The sequence below is a fragment of the Rhinoraja longicauda genome, chromosome 6, assembly GCF_053455715.1.
Source record: "Rhinoraja longicauda isolate Sanriku21f chromosome 6, sRhiLon1.1, whole genome shotgun sequence".
NCBI lineage: Eukaryota > Metazoa > Chordata > Chondrichthyes > Rajiformes > Arhynchobatidae > Rhinoraja > Rhinoraja longicauda.
In genome coordinates, this window is record NC_135958.1 from 76,834,738 (window position 1) to 76,849,704 (window position 14,967).

Here is a 14,967-nt window from a genome sequence, read left to right on the forward strand (position 1 = left end):
AAAGACACAGCATGGAAACAGGCCCTTCGGCCCACCGAATCCATGCAGCCTTCTGTTCTCACTTGTTCTATGCTATCCCTTTTTCTCACCCACTCCCCACGCAATTTACAGAGGCCAATTAACCTACAAACCTAACGTGGGAGGAAACTGAAGCACTCAACCCACCAGGTTACAGGGAAGAGTGTGCAAACTCCACACAGACAGCACCTGAGGCTAGGATCGAACCCAGCTCTACCAGCTGAGCCACAGCTGTTGTGAATTTAATAGTTGAGGAAATCCTGTGTGATTTTATGAAGAGGAAGGTGCGATGGTGGACAAATGTTCAGCAACAAGGATGAACGTTACCACTGGGTCCTCGAGGCATCCAGGACATCACGGTGGTGTTGCTGCCTTACAGCGTCAGAGGCCCATGTACAATCCTGCTGTCTGTACGGAGTTTGTATCTTCTCCCCGTGACCTGGTGGGTTTTCTCCGGGTGCTCCGGATTCCTCCAAAGACGTACAGGTTTGCGGGTTAATTGGCTTTGGTAAAATAGTAAATTGTCCCCAGTGTGTAGGATAGTGCTAGTGTGCGGGGTGACCGCCGGTCGGCATGGACTCGATGGGCCGAAGGGCTTGTGTCCACTCTGTATCTTTAAAGTCTAAGGGATTGTAAGATTTGAGAAGTTTTCCCTCATTCTGAAAGCAACACCAAACCAAAGAGCTGCAGTTTGGACATTTTACACGGGAGACTGGGGCTGATAGCGGAGAAAGGCTGCGGTCAGTTTAACAAGGGATGTCACAATCTGTGGGTCCTAAAATGGCCGCAGGACCTCGTGACCAGCCACAAGAGCAAAAACCCCATAGCCCAGTCTCTAGGTTTCTGCAAAGCCACGGCCAGAACAATGGATGGGTATTGGCCATGCAGAAACCTGCGAAACCAGGTCGAAGTCCAGACACTAGGGCGCTGACATCAGCATACTCACAATGCCCCAAGCCGACCTACACAGTTAATCTCGTTAAGGGGGCACAATAGCCCATAGAAAACTACCTGGTAGGTGATGGGAAACCAGTTAAACCCATCACCTCGCAACGAAATACCAATTAACAGATCGTCTGGCCATCCCCGGTACCCCCGGACATAAGCGCAGATCAAAGGGAAAACTCAATACATATCTTTTAAACAAAGAGATCCCGAGATCTGGCGGGAGATAGGACGGGTCAGAATAGTATAACTGGCCACGACTTTTGGGTTTTAAACAAAAGAAGAAATACTGCAAAAAGTCAAACGGATGCAGGAGGAAGAAAAGACAGGCAAGAAGAAGCGAAGTGCAAGAGAGAGGAACCGGCACGCAACCCGAGAAGAAATACTGCAAGAAAACCTGCAAGGAACGCAAGAAACGGAAGGAAGAAACTCAGGGGACAAGCACGACCCTCACGGAAAGCAGCGGAGAAGCAGCACGAACAGCCAGTAACCCCAGTAATAGCCCCATGGTGAGCATGTACCCCGATCCTGCATATCCTGGACATAGTTTAGTGTAGAGGGGAGGGTGGTTTGAATAAACGTGGGTGTGTAAAGGAATATGTGTTGGTCAATTTTGCGATGTGTCGTACGTTCCCCATCTTACAGTCGTGTATATGTCTTGTAGAACTGTGCGTTTGAGAATTCAGAGAAAAAGGTATTCATGTATATGTCTTGTAGAACTGTGCGTTTTATGATTCATAGTCAAAAGTATTCATGTAATTCGGTATGTGTCTTATAGATATGTCTTATAGAACTGTATAAGTATTCATGGACAATAGTCTCCAGCGCTCAATAAAAGCCTTTTCCATTTAAACCCTGGTCTTCAAATCTGGTCTGGTTGAGGTTTTTTTCTGCACTATCAACGCTCCTGCATCTAAGTCCAGTGTGTAGAACCGTAGGGGGTGAGTGGGTCGAACCACTCACGGGGAACCAGTGTGCGCGGCCTGGTCAAGGGATCAGAGCAAGGCACGGGGACCTTAGGTCGGGCGAAAGCTCGGCGCAGAAACCCCTTACAGGATCCATTGGTTGGCAACTTGCTTAAAGTAGCCCAGGTACCACAAAATGCTGGAGCAACTCAGCGTGTCAGGCAGCATCTCTGGAGTGAAGGAATGGGTGACGTTTCGGGTCGAGACCCTTCTTCAGACCCGAAAGGTCACCCATTCCTTCTCTCCAGAGATGCTGCCGGACCCGCTGAGTTACTCCAGCATTTTGTGATACCTTCAATTTGTACCAGCATCCGCAGTTATTTTCCTAAAGTTGCCCAGGAGTCGGCCTTGCCCAGCTAGCTAAGGAAGACCTCATAACCAAACAGGATAAACCACAAGACGATGTGAATGTCATTGGGAACTGGATAAACCGGTGATGGATGAAATCTGCGATTAAAAAATGCAAAGTGTTTAACATGTTTTACAAAACTTTCAAAGCTAATACATAGAAACGTGTAAGATTATTAAGGGGTTGGACGCATTAGAGGCAGGAAACATGTTCCCAATGTTGGGGGAGTCCAGAACAAGGGGCCACAGTTTAAGAATAAGGGGTAGGCCATTTAGAACTGAGATGAGGAAAAACTTTTTCAGTCAGAGAGTTGTGAATCTGTGGAATTCTCTGCCTCAGAAGGCAGTGGAGGCCAATTCTCTGATTGCATTCAAGAGAGAGCTGGATAGAGCTCTTAAGGATAGCGGAGTCAGGGGGTATGGGGAGAAGGCAGGAACGGGGTACTGATTGAGAATGATCAGCCATGATCACATTGAATGGCGGTGCTGGCTCGAAGGGCCGAATGGCCTCCTCCTGCACCTATTGTCTATAAACAGTATTGCAATTTGCCAAATCAGTGGATTGTGCTTCCTGGAGAAACAGTACAAGCAGATAGTATTGGTTTTATTCCATTGTAAATTAGATTTCTTCCAAAGAATAGTATTTTGAGATGTATACAAGTTATTTGTGACCATTTGGTACATGTGGCCTGTGTGGGAACAACGAACAACACATGTATGATGACATTGTGGGGTAGATATCTGATAAAGAGATACAGCGTGGAAACAGGCCCTTCGGCCCACCGAGCCTGCGCCAACCAGCAATCCAAACACACTTACACTAGACAATAGACAATAGGTGCAGGAGTAGGCCATTCGGCCCTTCGAGCCAGCACCACCATTCAATGTGATCCTGGCTGATCATTCTCAATCAGTACCCCGTTCCTGCCCTCTCCCCATACCCCCTGACTCCACTATCCTTAAGAGCTCTATCTAGCTCTCTCTTGAATGCATTCAGAGAATTGGCCTCCACTGCCTTCTGAGGCAGAGAATTCCACAGATTTACAACTCTCTGACTGAATTTTTTTTCCTCATCTCCGTTCTAAATGGCCTACCCTTTATTCTTAAACTGTGGCCCCTAGTGCTGGACTCCCCCAACATTGGGAACATCTTTCTTGCCTCTAACGTGTCCAACCCCTTAATAATCTTATATGTTTCGATAAGATCCCCTCTCATCCTTCTAAATTCCAGTGTATACAAGCCTAGTCGCTCCAGTCTTTCAACATATGACAGTCCCGCCATTCCGGGAATTAACCTAGTAAACCTACGTTGCACGCCCTCAATAGCAAGAATATCCTTCCTCAAATTTGGAGACCAAAACTGCACACAGTACTCCAGGTGCGGTCTCACTAGGGCCCTGGAAAACTGCAGAAGGACCTCTTTGCTCCTATACTCAACTCCTCTTGTTATGAAGGCCAACATTCCATTGGCTTTCTTCACTGCTTGCTGTACCTGCATGCTTCCTTTCAGTGACTGATGCACTAGGACACCCAGATCTCGTTGTACGTCCCCTTTTCCTAACGACACCATTCAGATAATAATCTGCCTTCCTATTCTTACCACCAAAGTGGATAACTGTAAAGTTGGTACTCGGACACCATTGTAACTTTAACTACTTTATTAACACACATCACTGCCCTGGCTGTACATGGTCTGTCACGATCACCAGAGAGCTAGCTAGGGGTGGGGACGCTACAATTATACTAACCGGTGAGGGAGTGGTTAACATGGACATCGTCACTAACAATTAAAGGAGTACACACATATCATCTACATCCTTCCTCTACAAAACGAACAGTGAGTGACAGGGCGACCATGTCTCATGCGCTAGGGCAAATGCGGACAGTAAGGCACCGGAATACGGAATCACACGTAATCGCCGTAACGGACAGGCGGCCTGACCACGCGACCAGACCGGGTCCGAACCTCGCCATCACCTCCTTCCCCGACGGGAACAAGGGGGAACGGCGCCGGGGCATGGGGTGGGCTACGGACGGGGGAACCCCTGGGCGAGGAAGGCAGCGGTGGTAGCTGCGAGGAATTGGAAGAGTGCGGGGACTCCGGAGAAAACTGGACCGCAGCCGGAAGACGGACAGGAGAAGTACCAGGTTGTGGGGAAGTGGTGCCCCCCAGAGGAGCTGGCAAGGCACCGGGCCGCGAAAGTTGCAGGGGAGGGGCATACGGATCCGCCGGGGGAGGGATGGGCTCGTTCACGAGGTGGAGATGCTGGCGGGACCGGCGGTACACCGTGCCGTCATGGTCGACCAGGTACGAACGGGGGGAGCCAGCAGAACCGATGACCACTGCCAGCCTGGAGCGGCCAGAAATCGACCTCATGCGGACGACCTGCCCGGGAAGAAGAGGGCGGAGGACACGGCAGGACTCATCGTGGGAGCGCTTCTGAATGCCCTGTCTGTGGGCAATGCGTTCCCGGACTAAGGCAGGTTTAAGTGCAGAGGGAGACAGGGACTGTTGGGACACCGGGACCGTGGGCCGCGTGACACGGGACATGAGACGCTGAGCCGGGGATCCCAGGACATGATCTCGGGGGATGTTGCGGAGGTTTAGCAGGGCCAGGTAAATGTCGGAGCGGGACAGGCGGCAACGTTCCAACAGTCCCTTAGCGCTGCGGACCGCGCGCTCTGCAAGGCCGTTGCTCTGCGGGTACTCCGGGCTGCTGGTGTAGTGCCGAAAATTCCACTGTTCAGCAAAAGCACGGAATTCGGCGCTGGTGAACTGGCTGCCGTTGTCCGATTGCATGCTGGCTGGGGACCCGAAAGTGGCGAAGTGGCGGCGTAGCTTCTCGATGACCGCGGAGGAAGATAGGGAGTGGAGCTGGTCAACTTCAAACCAGCTCGAGTAAGAGTCAACTAGCACCAGAAAGTGCTTCCCGTGCCATTCGAAAATGTCGGTTGCCAGCGCGGACCAGGGCAGGTGAGGGGCTGGCTGCTGCAGGAGCGGCTGCCGCTGTTGCTGTGGAGCGAGGCTGTTGCAGGTAGGGCACGCGGAGACTCTATCTCGGAAATAGCGAGGCATGTCAGGCCAGAAGAACTGACTCTGAGCGATGGAAAGGGTCGCTTCGGCCCCGGGATGGCCACGATGAGCAGTTTCGAAGTATTGTTCTTGTAGTGCTGCGGGCACCACCACCTTGTGCCCCTTCACAATCACACCCTCACGCAGCACCAACTCGTCACGAACCAGGAAGTAAGGCACCGCTGCGGCCGGCAGGGAAGAACGGCGACCTGGCCAGCCCCGCTTGATGATCGCGGCCAGCTGTTGTAGCGAAGCGTCAGCTGCCGTGTGCTTGGCCAGGGACTTCAACTGGCTGGAGGGCACGAAATTGACGTTTAGGACTATCAGATCGGACGCCTCGTATGGATGTCGGGTTGTGGATGGGAGGGGCGCTCGAGACAGCGTATCCGCAACAAACATGTCCTTGCCCTTTCGATAAACCACGGTGAAAGTAAAGCGTTGTAGCTGGAGCATCATGCGCTGGAGCCGGGAGGAGGCCACGTGTATCGGCTTGTTGAGGATGGTGACCAGAGGCTGGTGGTCCGTTTCAACAGTGAAGCCAGTGCCCAGGATATAGTCCTTGAATTTGGAGCAGGCAAAAACAACTGCCAGCAGCTCCTTCTCAATCTGGGCATAGCGTTGTTCCGCGTCCGTCATCGTGCGGGATGCATAGGACACCGGTAGTTGCACCCCGTCGTGGACCTGCAGGCAGGCGGCCCCTAGGCCAAACTTCGATGCATCACATGTGAGAACGATCGGGCGCTGTAGGTCAAAGTACTTCAGCGTAGGCATGCTGATCAGCTTAGATTTGAGGGTGTCGAATGCTTTCTGGTGTTGCGGGAACCAGGCCCAGGCAACGTCCTTTTTCACCAGGTCCCTCAGAGGGGCGCTCAGTTCACTCAGGTCGGGGATGAACTTTCCCAGGTAGTTGGCCATGCCCAAAAAGCGCTGTAGGCCAGGCACGTCAGCAGGTGCAGGCATCTCGGATATTGCGGCTGTCTTCTGCGGGTCGGGCTTCAGCCCTGATGCTGTGAAGACGTGTCCCACGTAGGTGACCTCAGGGACCCGGAACCGGCATTTCTTCGGGTTGAGCTTCAGGTTGACCTCTCGGGCCCGCTGTAGCACCTGGCGAAGGTGGTGGTCGTGTTCCGCGACATTCTTCCCGTAAACCAGAATGTCGTCGACAATGATGGCACACGGGAGCCCAGCAAACAGTTGTTCCATGGTCCTTTGGAACACTTCGCTGGCAGAGTTGATCCCAAACGGCATGCGGAGGAAGCGGTACCTGCCGAAAGGCGTGCTGAACGTCGTCAGATGCGAGGATCGCTCGTCCAGAGGTATCTGCCAGAACGAGCTCTTGGCATCGAGAACCGAGAACACAGTGGCAGGGCCGACCTGTGCAGCAACGTCCTCCACTGTCCGCATAGGGTAATGCGGGCGCTTGATAGCCAAGTTCAAGTCCTTAGGGTTGATGCAGATCCGTAGTTCACTCTTATCCTTCTTCGCAGCGACGACCATAGTGGAGACCCACTGGGTGGGGACCGATACTGGCTTCAGGATGCCCGTGGCCACCATCTCGAGAAGAGTGGACTCGACCTTGTCTCTCATGGCGAAGGATATCCGATGCGGGGGACGGACCACCGGCGTGATGTCGGGGTTGAGGGCAATCTTGTAGCTGCAGGGTAATTTCCCCAGCTTCGAGTCAAAACGGTCCGGGTATTCGGCCAGCGGGTTTAGGGTTGCCTCCACCATGTGGACATCGCTGTGGAATCTCACCAATCCGAGGTCCTGGCAGGCCTCCACGCCGAGCAGGGGGACACATTTACCATCTAGCAGAAAGAATGAAAGGGGCCGAGAGGTCTTCAGCACCTTGCAGTGGAGAGTGGCCCTCCCCACAGGAACAAGTACACCGCCCCCATACGCACGCAAAACAGCACTGTCTGTGGAAACGAGCTCATTATTTCTTATCTTTTTGAATAAGCTTGTTGACATAACATTGGCAGCAGCCCCCGTGTCCACCTTAGCAGAGAAGGCCATGCCATTTACCGTGACTCGGACGGTTGGGTCTCTTATCAGAGCAGGTGCACCTCTCAGTGAAAACACACTCATCTCGCTGTTGGAAGAGCCAGGGTCAGACAGGGGGAGTTCATCATGCCGGAGATGAGAACCAGACGCGGTATCATCACGTGTCAAGTATCGAGAGGGTTGCTGCCGTGGCCGTGCAGGGTTCCCACGGGAACGGCAGGCCGCCGAAAAGTGGTTGGGCTTATTGCAGAGATTGCAGGTTTTCCCCAACGCCGGGCAGACATTAAAACGATGCGAAGTAAAGTTGCAGTTCGGACAGCGTTGGCGCAGCCTAGAGCTCGGCGTCGGGCTTGCCCTGTGTCGCTGAGGAGCAGAGGTGAAGCTAGCTGCGTGGACCACAGGGTCCGGTGGCTGTACAGCAGAGGAGACAGCCTCAGCTAAACGAGAGGCATGCAACGCCTCATTGAATGTCAGATCAGGCTTGCGTAGCAGCTCGGAGCGCAGCTTGTCATCCCGTAGACCAAAGACCAAGATGTCGCGGGTTAGAGTGTCAGGGGTCAGGGCGTGTAGGTGGCATCGGCGAGCCATGCGGCGCAGTGCGGCCACGAAATTGTCAACAGATTCCCCAGGGTTTTGGCGTCGGGAGAACAATTTAAAACGCTCTAAAATGTTGTTCGTGGGGAGGTCACACATAGCCGTAAATTTAGCAAGCAGACATACCGGGTCCTCGACACTCTCGCCTTCTCCATAGGTGAATGACTCCGACCGCTCGAGCGCCTCGGGACCAGCCAGGTTCAGTAAAAGGGAGGCTTTGACCGCAGCGGTCACGGCTGGGTGAGCGATTGCGGCATAATGCTCAAAGTCACGTCGGAACACACTCCAGCGATGAGTGATGTCCGCATCAAAGACCAAGATGTCAGGTTTGCGACAGGCAGAGGCCATCGCGGCACAGGGAGGGGTAACTGGAACTAATAAAACAAAACCCGAGAAACTGAAGACGCAGGAAGAACTTCTGACACCATGTAAAGTTGGTACTCGGACACCATTGTAACTTTAACTACTTTATTAACACACATCACTGCCCTGGCTGTACATGGTCTGTCACGATCACCAGAGAGCTAGCTAGGGGTGGGGACGCTACAATTATACTAACCGGTGAGGGAGTGGTTAACATGGACATCGTCACTAACAATTAAAGGAGTACACACATATCATCTACAATAACCTCACACTTATCCACATTAAACAGCAAATGCCATGCATCCGCCCACTCACACAACCAGTCCAAGTCACCCTGCAACCTCATAGCATCTTCCTCAGTTCACACTGCCACCCAGCTTTGTATCATCTGCAAATTTGCTAATGGTACTTTTAATCCCTTCATCCAAGTCATTAATGTATATTGTAAATAGCTGTGGTCCCAGCACCGAGCCTTGCGGTACCCCACTAGTCACTGCCTGCCATTCTGAAAGGGACACATTTATCCCCACTCTTTGCTTTCTGTCTGCCAACCAATTTTCTATCCATGTCAGTACCCTACCCCCAATACCATGTGCTCTAAGTTTGCCCACTAATGTCCTATTTGGGACCTTGTCGAAGGCTTTCTGAAAGTCAAGGTACACCACATCCACCAGCTCTCCCCTGTCAATTTTCCTAGTTACATCCTCAAAAAATTCCAGTGGATTAGTCAAGCATGATTTCCCCTTCGTATATCCATGCTGACTCGGAATGATCCTGTTACTGCTATCTAAATGCTCCGCAATTTTGTCTTTTATAATTGACTCCAGCATCTTCCCCACCACTGATGTCAGACTAACTGGTCTATAATTTCCCGTTTTCTCTCTCCCTCCATTCTTATAAAGTGGGACAACATTAGCTACCCTCCAATCCACAGGAACTGATCCTGAATCTATAGAACATTGGAAAATGATCACCAATGGGTCCAAGATTTCTAGAGCCACCTCCTTAAGTACCCTGGGATGCAGACCATCAGGCCCTGGGAATTTATCAGCCATCGGTCTACCCAACATCATTTCCTGCCTAATGTGGATTTCCTTCAGTTCCTCCGTCACCCTAGGATCTCTGGCCACTAGAACATCTGGGAGATTGTTTGTATCTTCCTTAGTGAAGACAGATCCAAAGTACCGGTTCAACTCGTCTGCGATTTCCTTGTTCCCCATAATATATTCCCCTGCTTCTGTCTTCAAGGGACCCACATTTGCCTTGACTAGTTTTTTTCACTAGTTTCGGGATCCGCCCCCTCCCCTGACATCAGTCTGAAGAAGGGTCTCGACCCGAAGCGTCACCCATTCCTTCTCTCCAGAGATGCTGCCTGACCCGCTGAGTTACTCCAGCATTTTGTGTGTCTACCTTCGATCTAAACCAGCGTCTGCAGTTTTCTTCCCCACACGTCTTGCCGCTCCACTGCGAATTCTCCTCAAGGTGTGTCTACTTTGATAAATCTGGTGTTCCCTTTGTTGGCACGGAGTTGAAGGAAGTTTGGCTCATCCACCATATGATTTACAACAGAGGATTAAAACAAACTTGTGGAGACACAAGAGACTGGAGATGCTGGATTCTTGAGTAAAGCTCCAAGTGCCAGAGGAACTCAGCATCTGTGGAGGGAATAGACGGGCGGTGTTTCGGGTTGGGACTTTTCTTCTCTGATCTTTTCCCTTCCCAGATGCTGCCTGACCTGCTGAGTTCCTCCAACATATTGTGGTTTGTTTTAGAATAAAAGTTGTTTAGTTGAATTCATTATCGTCGCAGTTACAGTGAGAAGCTTTCTCCGTTGCATGCGATCCAGTCAGTGAAAATACTGTACATCCGACACACCAAGGACAATTTACAGAGGCACGATTAACCTACAAACCCGCACGTCGTTGGAAACCTGTACGTCTTTGGAGTGTGGAAGGAAACCGGAGATGCCGGAGGAAACCCACGTGGTCACAGGAGAGCGTACAAACTCTGTACAGAAAAGACCCGTAGTCAGGATCGAACCTGGGTCTGTGGCGCTGTAAGGCAGCAACTCTACCGCCACCCCTGTTGAAGCTGCTCAACCACAATGTCACAACTGCTTTGCGTAGTTACCTTGGTGATTGAAGAGGAACAACAGGGGCTCAGCAGCAGACGTGTCGCCTTACAGCGCCAGCAACCTGTGTTCGATCCTGACTACAGGTGCTCGTCCGGACAGAGTTTGTACGTTCTCCCCGTGACCTGCGTGGGTTTTCTCTGAGATATCTGGTTTCCTCCCACACTTCAAAAACGTACCAGTTTGTAGGTTAATTGGCTTCTGTAAAAATTGTTAGACTGTAAACTGTCCCGAGTGTGTTGGGCGCAGTGTACGAGGTGGTATAAGAAAATAACTGCAGATGCTGGTACAAATCGAAGGTATTTATTCACAAAATGCTGGAGTAACTCAGCAGGTCAGGCAGCATCTCGGGAGAGAAGGAATGGGTGATGTTTCGGGTCGAGACCCTTCTTCAGACTGAAGAAGGGTCTGGACCCGAAACGTCACCCATTCCTTCTCTCCTGAGATGCTGCCTGACCTGCCGAGTTACTCCAGAATTTTGTGAATAAATAGTGTACGAGGTGATCACTGGTCAGCGCAGACTCGGTGGGCCGAAGGAGGACCCCACCCCAGCCCCACACCAGGGGCACCTCCCCCCCCCCCCCCCCCATATTTTGGGCCCCTCCTCAGAACCATTGAGGGTTTCTGAACACTCCAGACAACCAGAGCTTTACTCTCGTAATTTCTTCTGATTGTTCATAAACCCAGTATGAAAATGAGAACTGACAGCCAGCTCAGATCTGTGTTTGTTACCAAAAAAACACCCCCTCAGAATTGGACCATGTGCAAAAGTGTGAATCAGTGGCATTTGATGAGAGTGTGTAAAATAGATCCCCACGCGAAAATGTAAAATTGGCAATGGCGTAGAATTGAAATAAAGAAATAAACAAGAACTGAAGAAAGGTCGTTGATGTCACATTCTGGGCACTGACTGCGGGATTCAGAGGAAGGATCAGACCGTTTAGATTGAAGTGAAATGTCAACAAGCATCCCACCCACACCCTACCCCTAAATTGGCCACGGTCCCCGTCATTAAATCTGTGCACTCTGAGAAATAGCACCAAGAATAACTTCTGGCAGTTCCGTTGCCAGTGTGGGCTGATGGCAGTAACAGAAAACTGCTGCCTCTGCACTCCAAAACTTGTGTTTATTCCTCTTCTGGTATCTCAGTCATCGTATCCCAAGGGTGAAGACCACCCCAAGAGTTAGGTGTCAGAAATGAAAGCAAAAAGAGTGCCGCAAATACTCAGCAGGTCAGGCAGCTTTTCAAAGATTTTATAGACTTTCGAGATAATGCGCGGAAACAGGCCCTTCGGCCCACCAAGCCTGCGACAACCAGCAATCACACGATACACCAGCACTATCCTACACACTAGGGACAATTTTACCGAAGCCAGTTGATCTACAAAGCTGTACGTCTTTGGAAAGTGGGAGGAAACCGGAGCACCCGGAGAAAACCCACACGGTCACAGGGAGAACATACAAACTGAGTACAGGCAGCACCCGTAGTCAGGATCGAAACTGGGTCTCCGGCGCTGTAAAGCAGCAACTCTACCGCTGCGTTTATTGTCACATGTACCGAGGTACAGTGAAAGAAAATAACTGCAGATGCTGGTACAAATCGAAGGTATTTATTCATAAAATGCTGGAGTAACTCAGCAGGTCAGGCAGCATCTCAGGGGAGAAGGAATGGGTGACTTTTCAGGTCGAGACCCTTCTTCAGACCCCAGAGGTACAGTGAAAAGCCTTTTGTTGCATGCTACCCAGTAAGCAAAAGATTACACATGATTACAACCAAGCCGTCCACAGTGTACAGATACAGATTGGGGAATGACGTTTAGTCCAAGATAAGTTCCAGTAAAGTCCGATTAAAGATCGTCCGAGGGTCTCCAACGAGGTAGATGGGTAGGTTAGTTGGTGAGAGGATGATTAGTCAGATCCTTCCAGGACTGTTGAAGTTTTACTCCCAATGCTCGCGGCCCATGGAGCGACTGTACGGAGAGCCCACCTCTTTGCAGAGTGTGGATTTGTGAAGAGGGTCTCGAGAAAAATGCAGGGGTCCTTGTCGCCATTCACCCCGAGCAGCGGTGTAACAGAGGGCTCTCTGATTTACGGGCTGTTCCCAGGGACACACTCAAAGACGGACATCACGTGCTGCTGGAAGTAACATCAACTCGGTGAAAGACGCTCGTTGGTCGGCCCGAACCTTGTTGGTCTCCCAGCGGTGCGAGCTGTCCGTGGGGGAATGTTGCCGACTGGCCCGCTGCAGACTGCGGGAACACGTGCTGAGGGACGCACTGAAGCTCGGTGCAGCCAACGCCAAGGCCCTGTGGGGGAGGGGGACCACAGTCTAGGGTCCGGATTCCACCCACACTCCAAAGCCGTACAGGTTTGTAGGTTAACTAGCTTTGGTGAAATTGTACATTGTCCCTAGTGTGTGTAGGATAGTGTTGATTGCTGATCGACGCGGACTTGGTGGGCCGAAGAGCCTGCTCCCACGTTGTATCTCTAAACTAAACAAGGGCCCTGACCTAAAATGTCCTTAAACCATTGAGCCAAGCCAAGGCTCGAACACCCATTTACGTTAATCCCAGTTTATTCTCTGCACAATCCCATCCCCTGCTGGACATTGTGGGGCATTGCATTGTCTTTCCGCTAACTAGTTAGCATGCAACATGAAAGCTTTTCACTGTACCTCGGTACACAAGACTAAATTAAACTAAAAATATAGGTGAGGCAGAGCAAGTGCTCTGATTTGGTATCTCTAAAGTTTTGATAGCAATATCCTGAAGCCAATGGAAGCTGTGATTTCTGGATTGGATCATGTTTTGCAGAAACGTTAATTTTGTCGCGAGCAGTAAACTCTGGGAAAAACCGACTTGCTCGTGTCATCTGCCGTACAGAACGTAATGGTGTGATCATCGGCAGGAGTAGGCAGTGACTGGGAATGAAAGGGTGGCATTTGTCAATTCTATCTTGAGGGTGATATTTATAAGCCAGCCTGGAGTCTATAAGTTGCATGCAATCTGTCAGAGCGATCTGCTTCACCATCACACCCGCTACTCAACATCTGACCTGGAGATCCATGCTACTGAAGGTGACAACCCCTGTGTGGGGCAACCCCCTAGTGCTCTTTACATCCACGCAATGTTTATTAACTCAAAACTGTCATAGACTTTCAGGCAACTATTGATCTTGATGCGCATCGATCAGAACTGAATTGGTGGCACTTTGATGAGTGGTGTTTTTTTTTTTTTTTAGATACAGCACGCAAACAGGCCCTTCGGCCCACCGGGTCCGGGCCGACCAGCGATCCCCGCACACTAACACTATCCTACACCCACTGGGGACAATTTCTACATTTACCAAGCCGATTAACCTACAAACCTGCACGTCTTTGGAGTGTGGGAGGAAACCGAAGATCTCGGAGAAAACCCACGAAGGTCACGGGGAGAACGTACAAACTCCGTACAGACAGCACCCGTAGTCGGGATCGAACCCGGGTCTCTGGCGCTGCATTCGCTGTAAGGCAGCAACTCTACCGCTGCGCCACCGTGCCGCCCCCGCGGTAGAATGCCAGGGGGGGAGGGGGGTGGAGGGATTGTGCAGAGAATAAACTGGGATTAACGTAAATGGGTGTTCGAGGCTTGGCTTGGCTCAATGGTTTAAGGACATTTTGGGTCAGGGCCTTTGTTTAGTTTAGAGATACAGCGTGGGAGCAGGCCCTTCGGCCCACCAAGTCCGTGTCGATCAGCAATCCCCCCACACACCAACACTATCCTACTCACACTAGGGACAATTTACAATTTTACCAAAGCTAGTTAACCTACAAACCTGTACTGCTTTGGAGCGTAGGAGGAAACCGGAGCTCCCGGAGAAAACCCACGCAGGTCACGGGAAGAAGGTACAAACTCCGTACAGACAGCGCCCGCGGTCAGGATCAAAGCCGGGTCTCTGGTGCTGTGAGGCAGCAACTCTACCACTGCATCACCTTCAGACTGATTGTAGGGATGAGGCAGAGATCCCGAAACGTCACCTCTCCATGTTCTCCAGAGATGCCGCCTGACCCGGTCTGTTACTCCAGCACTTTGTGTCCTTTTCGTGTAAGCCAGCATCTGCAGTTCCTTGTTCCTACAGCTGGAAAGATGATTTTCAGTTGTACAGTCCCTCTGTACATTCAACTCACGGTGGAGAGAGAAAATTGGTGGCTGGTCCGCTAAACCAGCGGATAGTTTAATGTACGTGGGAGGTTGATGAAATGTCAATGTTGACTCATTTCCATCACATAGGACCAGACACAAGTGGCAGAGACATAGTTAGTGGCTCGGTCCCTGACCACTGACACATCCATTCACTTGTGCACTGTTATAAACACAGAGGCAATGAAGTGACAAGTTAGATGTTATCTGACCCAGGTTGTGATTTTCAGTAAAGAAACAAAGAATAACAGATGCTGGTTTGTACCAGAGATAAACACACGGTGTTTGTGGGCGGCACGGTGGCGCAGCGGTAGAGTTGCTGCCTTACAGCGTCAGAGACCCGGGT